This window comes from Neophocaena asiaeorientalis, unplaced genomic scaffold (assembly GCF_003031525.2).
Source record: "Neophocaena asiaeorientalis asiaeorientalis breed wild unplaced genomic scaffold, Neophocaena_asiaeorientalis_V1.1 scaffold521, whole genome shotgun sequence".
In the NCBI taxonomy this organism is placed as follows: domain Eukaryota; kingdom Metazoa; phylum Chordata; class Mammalia; order Artiodactyla; family Phocoenidae; genus Neophocaena; species Neophocaena asiaeorientalis.
The window spans coordinates 47,458-67,359 of NW_020174712.1; the positions used below are offsets into that span (position 1 = coordinate 47,458).

The 19,902-nt window shown below is 50.2% G+C and overlaps 1 pseudogene; it reads left to right on the forward strand.

Annotated features, from left to right (window-relative positions):
- The first annotated feature begins 2,920 nt into the window (after nucleotides 1-2,920).
- On the forward strand, nucleotides 2,921-4,027 carry LOC112409724 (ETS domain-containing protein Elk-1 pseudogene; annotated as a pseudogene).
- The last annotated feature ends 15,875 nt before the right edge of the window (nucleotides 4,028-19,902 follow it).

Consider the following 19,902-nt stretch of genomic DNA (forward strand, 5'->3'; position numbering starts at 1 on the left):
CCTCTGCAGCCTCTACAGTGAGCCAGACCCGAACGCACCCCTCACGCCCCAGGTCGATTCCTCCCGAACAGTGATGAGCAAGGCAAGGGTCGCCCTAGCCGACTGCACTCGCGCTGGGGTCCTGGGGCCCCCTGGGGGGAGCGGCCCGGCAACTCTTCTGTGCCCACCGCCCCGGCCCGCGGACAGGACCCGGCAGAGCCCCCATGTGACCCCGAAGCCCAGCCCCCCGGAAGGCCCGCTGGGCCGCGCAGCCCGGCCGTGACTCAGCCCTGCGGCCCCGCCGGGTCCACGCGCAGAGGCCGGCCCGAGGCCACGGCGCCCGGGAAGCAGGGTCAAGTGCAGTTTCTCTTCGCCACTCCCTGCGGCCGTGCGCAGGGGACCCGGCTCCCCTCCACCCTGTTCCGCTCAGGCCGGCCGGCTGGGCATGCGGCCCGAGGGTCGCTGGTTGTGACGGGGCAGCAGCTGGCATTGCTCAGCAGGCGGCTCCTGTGGTCGGCGGACTGCGTCCCGCGGGGTGTGGGATGGACGTGTGAACCGCCAGCCGGCGCCCTCCCCGCCCGCGGCCTCCCGCCCGCGAGGCCCGCAGAAGATGCAGCCGAGGGGCCCAGAACCTGGCGCAGCCTCCCCGGCTTGGAGTCGGACAGCCCTGGGCTCCAGACTCGCCAGCTGGGAGAGGTTGAGAGAACCTGCTTAACCTGGAGCCCGGCCTCGGGTGTGAAGGTGGACGCCCGCCTGGCCGGGGGCGCCCCGAAGCTCACGTGTCCCCATGGTCTCACCCCGCAGCCTTTCTTACTTTAGGGTACTTATCACCATTGGGGCTTCTGTACTTTCATGGGTTTGTCTTAGTTATCTGTTGATTTTCTGTGTCCTCTGACTAAGATGCCAGCCGCATGAGAGGGGAACATGGTCTTGTCAGTGTTTTATCCCCAGCCCTGGAACGGGCTCGGCACGTCACTGGCGCCCAGTGCACGTCTGCGGAAAGAACAAGTGAAATCGCACCGCGGGTCGTCTATGTCCCGCTCCCCTCCCCGCACCTACCCCCCAGCCTCCTGTATGAGAGGCACGCAATCGTTTTACAGAGTTGAATTAAAAGCATGACAGCATTGAGGCTCGCTCTTGTTTTGTGCTGTCCCCTTCCCTGTAAGGTGGTGCAGAGAGCCACTGCTTCAGCTACCTCTCAGGACTTCTCCGAGGACGAAATAAGGTGTTTAAATTATCAACGCCCCTTGAAAATTCAGTACATTGGGGAGGTTTACATTCACGGTCAAATTAGGCTGCTTTTCTGATTCTCATCTAGGCTGAGGCTAAACCCCTAGTCCTTAGTGTCCTGTGAAAATAGACGTAAATGCTCGCGGTGCCACCACCTCCACGGTCCCTGCCTTCATTCTCGGTTCCTCTGCAGTGCCCAGGCCTGCCTTTCAAAGGAGAAACTGGGGCTCAGTGATGACCTGCTTAGTCATGCAGGCGGTAAATTCCTCAGCTTGTTCAAGGATTGTGTCTTTCTGCTCTGCTATCTTTAAAGCATCCTGTTAAAAACAATCATTTTTTTTCAAAATTTACAGGTATAACTGGTGATACATAACCCAGCAGAACTGAGAAGACTTTGAATGAAATGCACCCTGATTCTTGCTCACAACCTGTCATACCCAGTGAGGCACCCAGGTTTCCAGCCTGGCCACTGGCCTCCCGAGGTCCATCTCCTCCCAGCTCCAGCCCTCTCCCTGCCTGACAGCAAGGTCACTGTGTGTGTGACATCAAGCTAAGCCCTTTCTGTAAATGGTCCTTTCCCACCTCAGTTGAACGGCAGGCTCTTGGACGCTCTTACCCATGTGTCTTAGATGAGGAAACAGGTTCACGTTGGTGAGGTTGGGCCTTGTTCTGCTTCCTACGGCAGCTCAGGATGAGGCTGAGTTTTGGGGTTTCACGCCGTGAGGACTTGAAGAGGACTAAAAACTCCCCAGGAGGCGGCCAGGACGGCATCTCGTTTTTTTCTGATCGTATAAGTAATACATGCTCATTGTTTGTTTAATTAAGAAAAAAACGGGCTTTTAAAAGACATTAGCAGAGGGGTGGTGCGATTTATCCTCTGTGCCCATTTCTTTCTAAGAAATAAGCTGGTGAGGGAGGGAGGGGTCTCCCCAGTTTTAAACCTGGGAGTTACTCAGAAGAGAGCATGGCTGGCTCTGGAGCACAGATGTCCCCACACCCTGCTTCCAAACGGCAGTTTAAAGCCCTGGAACCCAGGCTCGCCATCTGCGGACGATGGGTCCTAAATAAGCACGGGCCTCTGGATTTCTGAATACCAGTGAGCGGGGTCTCTCTCCCTGACCCAGCGCTAGCTGGGCTTCTCTCCATCCTCAAGGCCTGACCTTGGGTCTGTCCCTGCGTGGTTAGTTTAACTTTAGCAACCCCCCCCCCCACAACCCTGGATATCTGATCAAATTCCTCCCGCCCCCACCTCGCTGTGTGATCACCTGAGCTTGCCTTCAGCAAGAGTCCTGCTGCGTCCATCCCATTCAGGATGCCCCTGGCCTTGATGTTTGCTCCCAGTCATGTCCAGTCCACCGCCACTCCAGACACACACCCTGCTCCTTGGCCGTGATCCCCACTTGTCCCTGTTGTATTCGGAGCTGAGCCAGTCACCCTTCCCCCCCCGCAGGCCCCGTGGTGCTGGTCCCTACACCAGTCTCCGTGGTGCCCTGAATTAGAGCTGCCTCACTGTCCTTAGCTAGTGCCATGAAAACTCCTTCCTCCACAACTGTGGCAAAATGAAAGCTTCCTGGGCCGCCACCGCCACCTCGGAGCCCGGGCCTGGAGGGCGGTGGGGCCGTGCACGGAGCCCCCGCCCACCCGGAGCTGCCAACACCGCCGCTGCGCTACACACAGGTACCCCTGGGATGGCGTGAGCGCTCGCCCAGCAATGGACCCTTGTGTGACGCTGTGGCAGTTTCTGTTGCAGCTGTTCAGAGAGCGAGGCAATGGCCACATCATCTCCTGGATCTCCGGGGATGGCGGTGAGTTCAAGCTGGTGGATGCTGAGGGGGTGGCCCGGCTCTGGGGGCTGCGCAAGAATAAGACCAACGTGAATTGTGACAAGCCCAGCCGGGCCTGGCGGTACTACTGTGATAAGAACATCACCCGCAAAGTGAGTGGCCAGAAGTTCATCTCCAAGTTTGTGTCCTACCCCGAGGTCGTGGGGTGCTCCACTGAGGACTGCCCGCCCCAGCCTGAGGTGGTTGCCACCTCCACTGTGGCAGATGCGGGCACCACAGCTGTACACGCCGTCCCTGGGGACACTGCCTCTGGGAAGCCAGGCACACCCAGGGGTGCAGGAGTGGCAGGCCAGGGCGGCTTGGCGCGCAGCAGCCGGAACGATTACATGCGCTCGGGCCTCTATTCCGCCTTCCTCATCTAGCCCCTGCAGCCGCAGCCACAGCCGCCCTCTCATCCTCAGCCTTCCACAGTGCTCCCCAATACCGCCCCTGCAGGGGCAGCTGCCTGGAGGCTGAGGAGGCCGGCCTGCCTCTGCAGGTCATCCTGACCCCACCCAAGGCCCCGAACCTTAAATCCAAAGAGCCAAGTATGGAGCCTGGGTTGGGCCGGCCACTGCCCCCAGAAGTCAAAGTGGAAGAGCCCAAGGAAGAGTTAGAAGCCGCAGCCACTGGGGAGGCGGGTTTGTCTTGGAAGCCGTCAAGGCTGAGCCCTTTGAGCCCAAGGCCGAGCCAGAAGCCCCTCCCGCGGAGGGCGTGCCAGCCCGGCTGCCTGCGGTCATTATGGAAACTGCGGTGCCGGTGGGCTTCCCTGCTACCTACGCACACATTGACCCCGGTGCTACTGACGCCCAGCTCTCTGCCCCCCAGTATTCACTTCTGGAGCACCCTGAGTCCCACTGCACCCCGTACGTAGCCCGGCCAAGCTCTCCTTCCAGTTTCCGTCCAGTGGCAGCGCCCAGGTGCACATCCCTTCCATCAGCGTGGATGGCCTCTCAACCCCCGTGGTGCTCTCTCCAGGGCCCCAGAAGCCATGACTATCACCACCACCACCACCACCCCTTTCTGGGGTCACTCCATCCATGCGCTGAACTTCTCTCCAGCCAGCCATCTCAAGGAGAAACACAGTTCAGCTGACAGACTCGTGCTGTGGTCGTGGTTGGGTGGGGATTCTTAGGAAAGAGGATCTCTCAGTAACTCTTCCACAGAAAACATACAACTTCTCCCTTCTTGGTCAGTCCCCCAGTGGCCGCTCTTACACGTCTTCTACTGCAGTGGTGGGGACGGTTTATTTATTTATTTTTTGAAGGCCACCGGGAGGAGCCTGGCCCTCTTTGGTGGGGGGGGAGCGGTTGGCGAGGGCATCTCCCCCATCTCCACATTTTTTCCCCAAGATGAGACAGTAGGGGTCTGGCTTGAGAAGGAACTTTCCTTATTTATTTCTCAGGCTGCCCTTGGGGAGCTGAGGGAGCCCTGTCTCCATTTTGGGGTGTGGGTAGAAGAGCTAGATTGCTGTAGTTTATTAATCCTGGCCGTCCCCAAGGGTCCAGGAAGAATTTGTGCTGTTTAACGGTTTGGGAGTTTTGGCCAAGGAAGACTCACACCCTTGGGAATGGGAATATCCACCTCCCCGGCCTTTCTCTCAGACAGCTTGTCCTTTTTCAACCACCTTTTTTGGCCGGGGAGGAATCCAAACTCCTGGGGTCCTGCCTGTTACCTCCCAATGGAGGGTTTTTTGGGGGAGTGGCCCCCGTCTGGGGGGCCCCTCCAACCAGTACTCCAGGTCTCCCTGTCCCCCACCCCCTGCCACTTTGATAGTATAATCTATTTTTAAACAGGGCTTTTCAATAGGGGAGAGGGAGGCATCTCTTCCTATATCTGAGATAGGGTGGGTGGGAAGGAAGGGATTTTGGGGGGAGTCTTCCTGCCACCCCCAAGTGTTTATTTTTGATACCAAACGTGTATTTTCAGCTCCCTCCCTCCCAGCCCCCCAATTTCCTGCGGGTGGGTACAAAGGACTCTTTAAGTGTCCCTGGAGTTGGGAGGGAGGAATGAGGGACATAAAGCCTGTCCCGTGTGAATTCCAGGCTGGAGAAGGGCGGGGTCAAAGGACTCCTGGGTTCACCTCCCATCAGCAACAGCCCAGCCTGGGCCTGGGGACCTGGGGGTTGGTGATTTGGGGGACGGTGCTACACCTGTCTCCACTGTTTGTTTTACTTCCCCCAAAATGGATCTTTTTTTCTAAGAGTCCCAGAGAATTGGGAATTGTTCCTGTAAATATATATTTTTAAAGGTGAAAAGAAAGAAAGAAAGCTTCCTGGAAAGAAAAAACATTTTTCATAGAAAAACATGTCTTCTTAGAATCATTCCTGCTCCTATGAGTATTCATTATGTCCATTTCTTTTTCTGAAAAACATATTTTGAACCACAAAACATGGTGCCTATGGCTTGGGTCCAAGAGTCTCAAAATGTGCTAAAGGCTCAAACTGGGGGCTCGACTCTTCCAGATATTACTCCTACTGGCTTGTAACCCTGGAAGGGTGGATTAACCTCTCTGAGCCACAAACACGCAAAGAGGAGATTGGTCTAAAATCTCTTCCAGCATCAAGGCTTCTGCTCCTTGAGTGTCATATAAGTCAGGGCCGGGTTCTCTCTGTTGCATATGATGACCTTAAAGCTAATGGATGTAATTATCTTGGCACACAAAGAATCCTTAAATCTCAGTTGGCCAAACACCGGAACAACCAGTTTTTAAAAACGCCTCAATAAGATTATATTGGTTCAAGGGCTACAGAACCAGGCTGTGCTTTTGGGGTCGACCACCTCCCTCAGGGCCAAGTCTGGACATTTTTCACAGCTGGTGGGGGTGGGGCGGAGGTGCCATGGGCATCTAGTGGGTTGGGGCCGGAGATGATGCTACATGCCCTACGATGATGCATTGGGCGGAGCTCTCAACAGAGAAATGTCAGCCATGGGGGGGCCGGGGAAGAAAGTGCCCCAGTTACAAACTGAAACCCTGCAGAGAGGCCCCCAAACTAGTCGGTCCAGTTCCATCTCTTGGGTTGGTACCAGATGGTATTCAGGTGACCTGGAGGGTCAAGTGCAACTTTGAGAAATGCTTAATTCATATCCACAGAGAGATTAATACCCTTGATCTTTCACCTCGGTTACTATCTTAGAAACAAATGTACAGGCTCAAAATTCGCCCTCCCTTCCCCCACCCTCCAAACACAGAACAATGTGATACACAGATCAAATATATAGACATACAACGGAAAATGGAATGTAGTGTTTCCAAAATGTCACGTAGAATGTTGTAAGGTAGATCCAAAAAGCCACACACTGAGATGGGACATTTGCAAAATCGCCAAACGACGAAAACCTAGTTTCCAGTTTTCCTCCCTGGGAACTGCCCTGTCTGATGCAGAGACAAGGATGTGAGACTTCGGATCAGCTGACCAGAAACCATCAACGGCAATTCGGAAACAGACTCCCGATTCTGAGGTCTTTCTCTCTTGTTAAGTCACTGAACCAAAGTCATCATGAAGGAGCCAGGTCCCAAGGCTCTCCAGCTCACCATGGACTGAGGGCCACCGATAACCAGACAATCACTTCTCCTCACGACGCCCTCTGCTCAGTAAGACCAGGGCAGAGCTACTCTGGTCTTAATAATTACTTGGTAGGCGTGAGGCATGTTACAAACAAGGTCTGAGTCATTCTGCACAAGAGTCACCCAGCACGAGGACCACAGGACGCCCATACGTCACACCTGGGCCGTGGTCACACCTGGCATGGGGCAGGGTGGCCTGGCACCACATCCAAACCCGAGCCCAGCTGGCAAACCTGTTCAGTGTAAGTCGTCTGAAGGTAAAGAGAGGCAGCAAGACTTAGGACGAAGCCTTCAGTGGGTCCGACAGGAGATGGTCTCGCCTTCACCAGGTAAAGCTCACCATGTTGGGGTGACATTGACATGCGCTGACCTAAGAGTCACATTTTCCAACAAAAGTGCAGACAGGGTGGCTTTACTTCTGCACACTGCCGACTGGTCTTTTGTTCTTTTCTACCAATAAATATTAACCCCGAAAATCAATGTGCTTTCAACCTCCAGGTACCTGGGAGTGAACTTCTTGCTAGTACACAATTTACTTAAGAAAATAACAGAATGGTTTGTGCTAGGGTTTACAAATACCGAGAGAAGAGACAGGGCCTGAGCTCAGGGTACTTACTATATTGTAGAAAACAATAATACCCATGTAGATAATGCTTTAGATTATAAAGTTTGTTTCATAAACTTTTTCTTCAGCATGTGCTCTAAGAATATTAAAGTGAACAAGTAACCACAGCCATTTCAGTTAACCCTGATCCATTCCAAAAGAAGAAGAGATATTGCTATAAAACAGAATGTATTCTCAATTGAGAAAGTCAATCTTGGTTTAAAGCGTTGTGTTTGTGTATTAAGGATGTGTATTAAGGATGTTTTTATTGTCTGTATTTACGATGCTTTGATATCTTGGGGTCTGTCTGACCAGGGAGGACTGCCCCTCCCAGGCTGAGCAGACCACATGTAAACCACGCAGGACAAGCAAAAGTTAAGAGAATTCAGCACCACCAAACCAGCTTTACAACAAATGCTAAAGGAACTTCTCTAGGCAGGAAACACAAGAGAAGGAAAAGACCTACCAAAACAAACCCAAAACAATTAAGAAAAAGGTAATAGGAACATACATGTCAATAACTACCTTAAATGTAAATGGATTAAATGTTCCAACCAAAAGACACAGATTGGCTGAATGGACACAAAAAATAAGACCCATATATATGCTGTCTACAAGAGACCCTCTTCAGACCTAAGAACACATACAGACTGAAAGTGAAGGGATGAAAAAAGACATTCCATGCAGATGGAAATCAAAAGAAAGCTGGAAGAGCAATTCTCATATCAGACAGAGTAGACTTTAAAATGAAGACTATTACAAGAGACAAGAAGGACACTACATAGTGATCAAGGGATCGATCCAAGAAGAAGATATAACAATTGTAAATATTTATGCACCCAACATAGGAGCACCTCAATACATAAAGCAAATGCTAACAGCCATAAAAGGGGAAATTGACAGTAACGCAATCATAGTAGGGGACTTTAACACACCACTTTCACCAATGGACAGATCATCAAAATGAAAATAGATAAGTAAACAGAAGCTTTATATGACACATTAGAGAACATGGACTTAATTGATATTTTTAGGACATTCCATCCAAAAACAACAGAATACACTTTCTTCTCAAGTGCTCATGGAACATTCTCCATGAATGGTCCATATCTTGGTCACAAATAAAACCTTGGTAAATTTAAGAAAATTGAAATCATATCAAGTATCTTTTCCAACCACAATGCTATGAGACTAGATATCAATTACAGGGAAAAAAACTGTAAAAAATACAAATACATGGAGGCTAAACATTATGCTACTATATAACCAAGACATCATTGAAGAAATCAAAGAGGAAATAAAAAATAACAAAAAAATATGACAATGAAAACATGAGGACCCAAAACCTATGGGATGCAGCAAAAGCAATTCTAAGAGGGAATTTTATAGCAATACAATCCCACCTCAGGAAGCAAGAAAAATCTTAAATAAACAAGCTAAACTTACATCTAAAGCAATTAGAGAAAGAAGAACAAAAAACCCCCAAAGTTAGCAGAAGGAAAGAAATCATAAAGATCAGATCAGAAATAAATGGAAAAGAAATGAAGGAAATGAAGGAAACAATAGCAAAGATCGATAAAACTAAAATCTGGTTCTTTGAGAAGATAAACAAAATTGATAAAGCATTAGCCAGACTCATGAAGAAAAAAAGGGAGAGGACTCAAATCAACAGAATTAGAAATGAAAAAGGAGAAGTAACAACTAATACTGCAGAAATACAAAAGATCATGAGAGATTACTACAAGCAACTATATGCCAATAAAATGGACAACCTGGAAGAAATGGACAAATTCTTAGAAAAGCACAACTTTCCAAGACTGAGCCAGAAAGAAACAGAAAATATGAACAGACCAATCACAAGCACTGAAATTGAAACTGTGGTTAAAAATCTTCCAACAAACAAAAGTCCAGGACCAGATGGTTTCACGGGTGAATCCTGTCAAACATTTAGAGAAGAGCTAACACCTATCCTTCTCAAACTCTTTCAAAATATAGCAGAGGGAGGAACACTCCCAAACTCATTCTATGAGGCCACCATCACCCTGATACCAAAACCAGACAAAGATGTCACAAAAAAAGAAAACTACAGGCCAATATCACTGATGAACATAGATGCAAAAATCCTCAACAAAATACTAGCAAACAGAATCCAACAGTACATTAAAAGAATCATAGGCCACGATCAAGTGCAGTTTATCCCAGGAATGCAAGGATTCTTCAATATATGCAAATCAATCAATGTGATACACCATATTAACAAATTGAAGAATAAAAACCATATGATCATCTCAATTGATGCAGAAAAAGATTTCAACAAAATTCAGCACCCATTAATGATAAAAACTCTCCAGAAAGTAGGCATAGAGGGAACCTACCTCAACTTAACAAAGGCCATATATAAAAAACACACAGCCAACATTGTTGTCAATGGTGGAAAATTGAAACCATTTCCTCTAAGATCAGGAACAAGACAAGGTTGCCCACTAAAGAAAAAGAGGAACAGATAAGGTCTGCGGAGCTTCTGTCCTCCTGTCTCCTGTTGACATATGACTGGTAAATTCAAGTCAAGCTGCCTTGAAAGTTCTTTCTGTAAAGTAAACCCATGAGCCAATGATGCAAAGGCTCATCCGTGAATCTGGGACAGGGTGCTACCCAGACGCCGACACCATCCATCTCCAATCCAGGCTTTAATTTGGCTTCTTAATGACCATTTTGGTAACAGACATTAAATTATCAACAAGCAGGAAGCAGAAGACTGTGGGGCACCCAAGGCTGGCCTGGAACTGGGGTGCAGCTGGGGGTGGGGCAATGTGACGAATCTGGGTGCCACTGGGGACCTGTCAGGTGGGGGAGGGCAGGGGCTGCCTGGATCCATGGAGACACTCCTGTTTTAGGCGAAATCCCTCTGAGCTCAGTCATGTGAGACACGGAAGAATTTAAACATTAAATTGTAAACTCCGCACATAAAGCACCTTGGGGCCAGACAACCACCACTGTGCGGGGCGTCCCTGCAGGCGCTGCACCCCGGGCCCCGTGCAGGGCGCTCCGGCTGGTCGCAGGGGTTCTGTGTGAGGGTTGCGGTTGAGCCCAGTGGCTCGGACCCTCGTTCAGCGTCCACTACGTGCCGGGTAGGCCGTCGCTGGGGTGGAAGCGTGAAGTGATAATTCGGCATCACTCGATGCCTTCCAAGAGTTCCTGGTCCAGGAGAAAAAGAGGCACCTCTTCTCGTGTATCCCGTACAGCCTGCTATAGACTGAGTGTGTCCCCAAAGTCCACACGTGGACTCCTAACCCCCAAGGTGGCGGTGTTGGGAGGGGGCCTTTGGGAGGTGATGAGGTCACGAGGGTGGAGCCCCCGTGATGGGACCAGTGTCCTGATAAGAGCTCTCTCTCTCCACCCCCATCCCCTCCCTGCCACCTGGGGACACAGGGAGAAGATGCCGTCGATGAACCTGGAAGGGCGTCTGTCTGTCCTCACCAGACATGGGATCTGGACGTCCAGCCTCCAGTATGTGAGCAGTGAACGTCTGCCTTTTAAGCCCCCGACCCCTGGGGTAGTTACAGCAGCCAGAGCTAAGACATGGGTGCAGCCAGCGTGCACCCAGGACCACATCTCTGTCCGTATCTGTCATTCTATTTAGAATGTGGATGTATAATATGTGCATACAATAGGGAAATCAGTGCAGAGAAATTGTGTGTTCTCACTGTTGAGAAGTGCCCAGCCGGGAGGCAGGCTCAGGCCCGGCCGCCTGCACTCAGGACACAGTCCCTCTCACTTTAGGGTCCTGTCGGTGTCCTGGGGCTGCTGTAACCAAGTGCTACAACCGGGCAGCTTAGAGCAACAGGGATTTATTTTCTCACAGCTCTGGGGGCCGAGCTCCCTTGGGAGGCGCAGGGGAGGGTCTGTTCCGGGCCTCCCTCCTGGCCGGTGGCAGCACACTGCCAGTCCTCACGTGCTGTGTCCAGACCCCCTTTTCATAAGGACACGTGTCATATTGCACTAGGACCCACCCTAATGACTTCATTTTAACTTGATTACCTCTATAAAGACCCTATTTCTAAATAAGGTCAACATTCTGAGGTGCCAGGGGTTAGGACCCCACATATCTATTCTGGGGGGTAGGGGGGGCACCTAATCCACATCCCGTCTCCACTAGATGCTGCTGAGAACAAAGCTTTCATACCCAGGAGGCTATAGCTTTCCCACTGAATTTTCATGGCCGCACGCATTTGGCAAACTTTAGAAGCATCAGGACTGCGTTTCAGTTTCATGGTTTCACCTTCAGAACTTAACTACTGCACCATATCCTTGGACTATATAGAATTCATAGAAATTTAAGTCAATTTCAAATATCCTTGGAATTTCATTTTATATGAAAATAATTCGTGAATGAACGCGTTGCCCGGGGCTGTTGTGAGTATCAGGGCCTGGTTCACCCAGCTGGGCCGCGAGGCAGCCAGGCGAGAGGGCGTGCTCGTCTCTGGCTGGTTCGGTGGAGTCAGCAGACACATGACTCACAGTCATGAGCTGGGGGCGGGGGGCGGGGGACCCGGCCCTGCTGCTGGGCCCCAGGCACTCACATCTGGGGGCAGGGGAGGGTGGCCGGTAATTCCGGCTGGTTCAAGCAGGAAGCACTTTGCAGTCAGTCCTGGGAGGGGAGGGGAGATTCTGGTTTGTGGTCCTACAACCTCTCATGTCTGGGGGGACGTTAGGGATCCCTGTCCTGTCCTCTTTTCCTCCCTATTGGCCTCGATATCCTTCCTTTTTCTTCTTCTTTTTTTTTTACAACTTTATTGGAGTACAGTTGCTTTACATTGTTATTTCCTGCTGTATGACAAAGTGAATCAGGTATATGTATACATATGTCCCCATATCCCCTCCCTTTTGCATCTCCCTCCCACCCTCCCTATCCCACCCCTCTAAGTGGTCAGTTCTCTTCCTTTGGAGTTTGAGGCAGAACAAGAGGAAAAGGTCGGGGTGGGCATGAGCAAAAACGAGAAGAGAAAGTGCAGGAATGGGGCTTTCCTGAGAACAGTGCCTTCTCAGCAGCTATCCCTGGCGACTGGACAGGCGACTCAGGACTCGGGCAGCTCAAGGGGGCGGGGAGCCTCCTCCCCACGTGTGGAATGTCGGGAATGTCCCTGTGTTTTGGTCAAGCTTCAATTCCAGCGTGTGGATCCCCAGGTACCCTGTAGGCACCGAACACGGAGAGCTGGGGGCACAGAGAGCTGTGGCTGGTAATCCGGCCACAGGGTCACCCCAGAGCGACGACAGCTGAGGCCACAGCCGAGGTTGCCATCCTCCTCGAAAAATATTTGGAACTACGGAGTCGGGGCTTTGGTTTTGTTTTGCAGAAAGTATTAGGCTGGAGGGAGTGCCATGCGATGTTCTTTTTTTTTTTAAATGTTGAGCCTTCTTTTTAATTAATTAATTTTTTTATTTTTGGCTGTGTTGGGTCTTCGTTTCTGTGCGAGGGCTTTCTCTAGTTGTGGCAAGTGGGGGCCGCTCTTCATCGCGGTGCGTGGGCCTCTCCCTGTCGCGGCCTCTCTCGTTGTGGAGCACAGGCTCCAGACGCGCAGGCTCAGTAGTTGTGGCTCACAGGCCTAGTTGCTCCGCGGCATGTGGGATCTTCCCAGACCAGGGCTCGAACCCGTGTCCCCAGCATTAGCAGGCAGATTCTCAACCACTGCGCCACCAGGGAAGCCCCGCCATGCAACGTTCTTACAAACTATTAGAGACTTAAGATTTAAACCCCTTCAAGCATCAAAACAACCCACAAGGAAGCTGGAGCAGGCAGGCGCAGCCTCACGTCTGGGCCGTCACCTGGGAGTTGCAACAGCAACACGCGGTCCAGAAGTGAAAGGAGTTTCCAGCAGCGCTGACTGAGCAGCCGCGTGTCCCAGGGCTGCATCTCGGGCCACGAGGGTTAGAGTTAGGGAGTGTCTCCACCACCTCTATCCACGGCAACGCTGGGTCTGCTTGGGGAAAACATTTCATCATCCTGGAGAAGGACGATGCATTTCGCCACTAAGTCACCAGGGCTCACCCAGTGTTTACTCGGTGCTTCCTGTGGGCCCGGCTCGGGGCCCCGAGAAGCTGTTTGGCTTTTCTTGAGATTTTTTTTTTCTCCTGGCCCTTTAGGGAGAGCTTTGGCACTCACAGGTCACACCTGCACTTCGCTCCCTGTGCCGAGGTGTCAGAGGTCCCCGCCGCCGGCCGCTCCCCGCCCCCCCCCCGTCTCCACACCTTCTCCCGTGACGTGACCCCTCCCCTGTGCCACAACCATCCGTACGACTCTCCATCTTCCCGAACTGCCGCTCTGCCCCAGTGAAACACTCACGCCCATGCCTCTCCCTGCCAGCCCCTGGCAAACCCAGGACTTTCGAGTATTTCTGTGCAGCTCATGTCTGTGACCGAACTGCTGGGGCGCCAGCCCTCCCCACGCCCCCCGCCGGAAGCGCCAGCACAAGCACTGAGCACGGCTTCTCCGTCCCCGCGTGCCGCCCCGGACCCCAGGGTGGGCGGAGCTGGGCGCACCCCAGGCGGGGAGGGACAGGCGGCAGGGACGCAGGGACCATACCCAGCACCCGCTCAGCTGGGGGGAGTCGGGTGGGAGGGGGAGGGGGAAGGAGGAGAAGGGAAGCACAGTTAACTGGGACCCCCTCTTGCCCTGCCTCCCCCCTCAAGTACCTTCTGGCGCCTGAGACGTTTCTCCCTGCCTTTGGTGTCCTGCGGTCTGACTGAGGTCGCCCAGGTGCGACTTGTATTTACCCGTCTTAGTGGTGCAGGTGCTTCTTGTAGCTTCACGCCTTTGATTGGTTTTGAAGGACGTCACCGGCCGTTTTCTCCTCCTCCTCTTGCGGGACCCCGATTGCACGCACATCCCACCTGCTCTCCTGGTCCCGCTGCCCTCGCGGTGGCCCTCACGCTCTGCTCGGCTCCACGACCGCTTTCTCCGCGCGTCTGCGACCCTATAAATTCTTCTCCTTCGCTACATGTAATCGGCCTTAGAGTTCTCATTTTTGGTTATTACATTTTTTTCTTTCTAGAATTTCCACGTGATTCTATGTATATGATTTTCACTTCTCTAGCGAGACTCCATCTGCTCTGAATACAGAATCACATGACTTTTTAAGCAACATCTCATAACTCTGATTCTGGAATTTCCCATGAAACTGCTTCTACTGTCTGTTCTTATCTCTTGGTTTCTGATAATTTTTTTCTGGTATTATCTCTGCCAACAAATTTTTAACTGAATGTTGATTATTGCATCTGAAAATATTGTAGAGATAGTTTGAGGATCTGGACGTATTTTTCTTTCACTCTTGGCAGGCGTGTGGGTGGGGCGAATCGTTTTAATCCAGTCAGGATTGAATCCAGTCAGGGGCTGGGCTTCAGGGTTTTTGTATCTTGTTTTTGGTGAGCTATTCAGGTAGTGAATAGTGCATATGTTTTGTGTTTAGAATTGTGAATTGGAAATTACTTTGTACGCTTGGTTCAGACAGACTGGAGGAATGCGAGCTCAGGGATTAACATGCTCAAATTGTGGCAGCAAGTAAGTCAGCGAAGGATCAGCCTGACTGTGCAGTCAGGGCCCCGGGGGCTGGGGGCACAGGCTCGCAGATGGCCGAGGAGGTTTGGTGAGGGGGTGAGCCTACGGAGAGGCTCAGCACAATTCCTTACGAGTTCTCATTTTTCTTCTTTTACAAGAACAAAGCAACCAAATTAGCCTGGGGAATGGTCCCTGTTAATCTCCGGCCTTGAGACCCAGCCTGGCCTCAGGTAAAACAGGAACTGGGTGTTATCCTAACCTTTCCCATTTTGTGCCTACATCCACTCTCTACCCTCCCCACCTGTTTCTCTTTTTTTCCTTTCTTCCCCCGAAGTGTAGAATGATTAAAACATTTGAATTATGAACAAGGCCCTACTGTATAGCACAGGGAACTCCACTCAATATTCTGTAATAATCTAAATGGGAAAATAATAGATACATGTGTATGTATAACTGAAACACTTTGCTGTATACCTGAAACTAACACAACATTGTAAATCAACTATGCTCCAATTTTTAAAAAAGTAAAAAAAAAAAATTTGAAACATGAATGTGGACTTGAAATAGTGAAATAGTTTATGAGTTAAACCAAAAATTAAATTTGTGTACTTCCCTGGTGGCGCAGTGGTTAAGAATCTGCCTGCCAATGCAGAGGACACGGGTTTGAGCCCTCGTCTGTGAAGATCCCACATGCCACGGAGCAACTAAGACCGTGCGCCACACACAACTACTGAGCCTGCGCTCTAGAGCCCGCGAGCCACAACTACTGAGCCCACGTGCCACAACTACTGAAGCCTGAGTGCCTAGAGCTCGTGCGCCGCAGCAAGAGAAGCCACCGCAATGAGAGGCCCACGCACTGCAACAAAGAGTAGCCCCCACTCGCCACAACTAGAGAAAGCCTGTGTGCAGCAACGAAGACCCAACGCAGCCAAAAATAAATAAATAAATTAATTAATTAAAAAAAACACAAAAACAAGAATTAAATCTGTGAAATATATAACCTGCAAGGTACTGTCCAAACTCCCCGACTAGCTGTGGACAGCACGGGTGCCCGATTCATCTCCGTTTACAATGCCTTCTGCCCAGAGACGCTCTCTCTGCAGCAGGAGTAAGAAGGCTGTTCGTGGAAGAGACCCTGTGGGGTGAACACTCTGGCCCAGTGTCAACTGATAAATATTGTCTGCACAAGACATGGCTGCTTAGAGGCAACAGTTACTGGTTGATTTTGACTAGGGATTAAAATAAAAGATTTGTCGTTTCCTACTACACCGATCGTATTAATTTTCTTATTAATCCAACGTGGGGTTTGCTTTCTGAGTCATCTCCTGTCAGTTCAGAGAATTGCTAGTTACAGAATATAATCCTTATTTCACGTTTTCCAGGGTGACTATAACTTGGTGACAGCTTGTATCAAACTGCTCACATTTTGAAGTATAACGTTGTTTTACCAACCCCTGTTTATTCAACATCCTTGAACAAAGATCGATATAAAAATGACACTGGCTTTATGTATTTAACTAAAAAAATCAGTGTTTAATTTCAGTGTTTACAGCTGAGCCTCAGGAGGCCTGCTGCCCTCTAGTGGACGATCCTTGAGCTGCAATGCTCTTCACCTGTGATCTGGTGAATCCAGCTCCATTCACTGCAGCCAAAAATACCCCTGTATCCCCAGCAACTGTAATGAGTTGTTGCTGAAGTTGTGCCCTGTGCAGCTCCTTATTATGCATAAATATGCAAAGCAGATTTGCTGGGTGTCAGTTACTTAATTCAAATGAAGACGCCTGTCCAGTCTCTTCTTGGTTATTATGGAGGAAGCAGCCTTGCATGTGTGCAGCAAATTGCTACCCTCAAAAGCCAAGTCCCTGTGTCACCTCGGGAAGCTTCCATCCATCCTGCTTCAAATGGGGGTGCCCTGACGCTACTTCCCAGGGAGACTGCTGTGGGGATGAGGGCTGTGGAAGGCTCTACAGCTTTGCTTGGTTTCATATCTTACGAAACTACTTTCTTTTTTGCATAGTTAAAACAAGCTCTTACAAGAGCTAAATATTTCCTAAGTTTTTACGAAATTACAGGTCCAATACCCTGAGTGAGCACGGGATCACCTAGAAAGGCTGGACGTGGAGAATTTCAGGGGCACCACAGAAGGTCAAGGATTCATGAGGATGAGGCTGTAATGTTTATGAAGGAAAGTCACATGTAAGAGGAGTTCTGTCCAAGGACCCTCTCCCACCCGCGTGGTGTGCGAGCCTCGCCAGCTGGGGGCCAGCTGACCCGGCCTGCACACAAGGTCTGGCCTCCCCCTGGGGCTCAGATCACAGGGGCCCAGCAGACTCGACCTGGCAGAGGCCACAGGAAGGGAATCATGGGAGAAAGTGGGGTTTGAAACAGAGAAAAGGCAACGGGAGAAACAGAGTAAAAAAACCTGTCGCCCAATGATCTCAGCACGAGCACCTGGTATCTTGGCAGGTGCAGAACAAGCGCTCACAGCAGGGAAGCCATGCTCCAGGCCGTCCCCCCACCACACGTGTGGGGTGTGCCATGAGGGCGATGCCCTGACTGCTGCTTCCGGGGCCATCGCTCAGGGTCCAGCTCGCTGTTCACAGCCTGGAGGGCGAGGCAGCGTCTCCCGCGGAGTCCAAGAGCATCCCTCCTGAGCGCTGTCTATGAGACCAGGGCCCCCAATTCACCGTCCCTCAGCCGTGCCACCAACACTGCACACACAGCATCCACCCACCACCTCGCATGGAGCGAGGCTAGTTACTAGCTTGTAAGCAAAGAACATCTGTGACCTGTCACAGACCCAACACCCTCTGAGAGAAAATCTGTCTGGTAGTTGAACATAAGTGCTAGGTCCTATAAGTCTCTCTCTCTTTTAAAATGACAGTATCTCCAGCGCGGTGCCCAGGGCATAAATGTTGTGCCGACACAGGCAGGACCTCAGCTCCCGAAAAGGTGGATGCTTCCAGCAGGGGCTGCGTGTGGAGAGACCGAGGGGGCGGCAGGGGGAGACTGGAGAAAGGGGCTGGAGGACCTGGGCCTCAGAGAGAGGAGGCGTCCCTCGGGGCCTCTCAACACCGGGGTGTCTGTTGCGAGACTGGGTCCCGGGAGAGGCAAAGGGGGCCGTGGGGATGCACACGAGGGTCCCACATGGTCTGCATCATCCCTGAGTCTTGGCTTTGCAAAGCCTGTTGTGGGTATTTTCACACTCTCAATTGTAGAAGACCATAGCGGTGGAATGAGACGGTTTGGAAATGGATTTTCAGGGGCACTGACTGGACTCTAATTGTTTGGGGGAAATCCATCTAGTCGATTTTTTTTTTTTTTTTTGCGGTACGTGGGCCTCTCACTGCTGTGGCCTCTCCCATTGCAGAGCACAGGCTCCAGACGCGCAGGCCCAGCGGCCATGGCTCACGGGCCCAGCCGCTCCGCGGCATGTGGGATCTTCCCGGACCGGGGCACGAAGCCGTGTCCCCTGCATCGGCAGGCGGACTCTCAACCACTGCGCCACCAGGGAAGCCCCATCTAGTCAATTTTAAAGTAGCACAAAAGTTGCAGCGAGCACTCCCGGGAATTCGAAGGGATGTCATTTGTCTGGAGGCCAAAGCTTAAAGCTTTGAAAACCTTTGTTTCTTTCCTGACATAGCATCTGTGTAACAATTCTCTGAACGTATTAAGTGATGATAAGTGAAGAGCTAACAAAACAAAAATAAACAAAAGTAAGGAGCAGAAATCTTTCCAACATCCTACTTTTCACAAAGCAACTCATTTAAAACTTCAAATAATGGAAAACAAGCTGAAAACATCCAAACTGTGGTATCTGACTTTTCTAATCATTGCTTCTTGCGTTGACGTTGTTTTAGTTCATAGGCTATTTTGGGGAACATATTGGTTTACAGAAGAATCGAGTGGAAAGTACAGAGTTCCCACATAATTCTTCACCCTTCCTCCCAGTTCCCCTGTTAACACCCTCATGGATGTGCTATATTAGTTACAACTGACGAACTAATATGAATACATTTAAAATGAATATCATACAACTTTCCATGCACTTTTACTGACACCTGGGAAAACAGCATTAAGCTGTATGTGGATAAAAGCGTAAAGTTTTCAATGAAATGCCGAGTAAATTAAAACTTTCACGGAAGGATTATGGGATTAAAAAAGAAAAACATATAAAGCTTTCTTTTTGCTAATTATAGGTATGTTATAGCAAGAAGCAGGGTGATCACCTAATTTATGACAAAGGAGGCAAGAATATACAGTGGAGAAAAGACAGCCTCTTCAGTAAGTGGTGCTGGGAAAACTGGACAGCTACGTGTAAAAGGATGAAATTAGAACACTCCCTAACACCATACACAAAAATAAACTCCAAATGGATTAAAGACCTAAATCTAAGACCGGATTCTATAAAACCCTTAGATGAAAACATAGGCAGAACGCTCTCTGACATAAATCACAGCAAGATCTTTTTTGATCCATCTCCTGGAGTAATGAAAATAAACATAAAAACAAACAAATGGGACCTAATTGAACTTAAAAGGTTTTGCACAGCAAAGAAAACCATAAACAAAACGAAAAGACAACCCACAGAATGGGAGAAAATATTTGCAAATGAAGCAACCGAAAAGGGACTAATCTCCAAAATATACAAACAGCTCATGCAGCCCAATATCAAAAAAACAAACAACCCAATCAAAAAATGGGCAGAAGATCTAAATAGACATTTCCCCAAAGAAGATATACAGATGGCCAAGAGGCACATGGAAAGATGCTCAACATCACTCTTCATCAGGGAAATGCAAATCAAAACTACAATGAGGTATCACCTCACACCGGTCAGAATGGCCATCCTCAAAAACTCTGCAAATGATAAATGCTGGAGAGGGTGTGGAGAAAAGGGAACCCTCTTGCACTGCTGGTGGGAATGTGAATTGGTACAGCCACTATGGAGAACAGTATGGAGGTTCCTTAAAAAACCAAACATAGAGTTACCATATGACCCAGCAATCCCACTCCTGGCATATATCCAGAGAAAACCATAATTCAAAATGATACATGCACCCCAATGTTCACTGCAACACTGTTTACAATAGCCAGGTCATGGAAGCAACCGAAATGCCAATCGACAGACAAATGGATAAAGAAG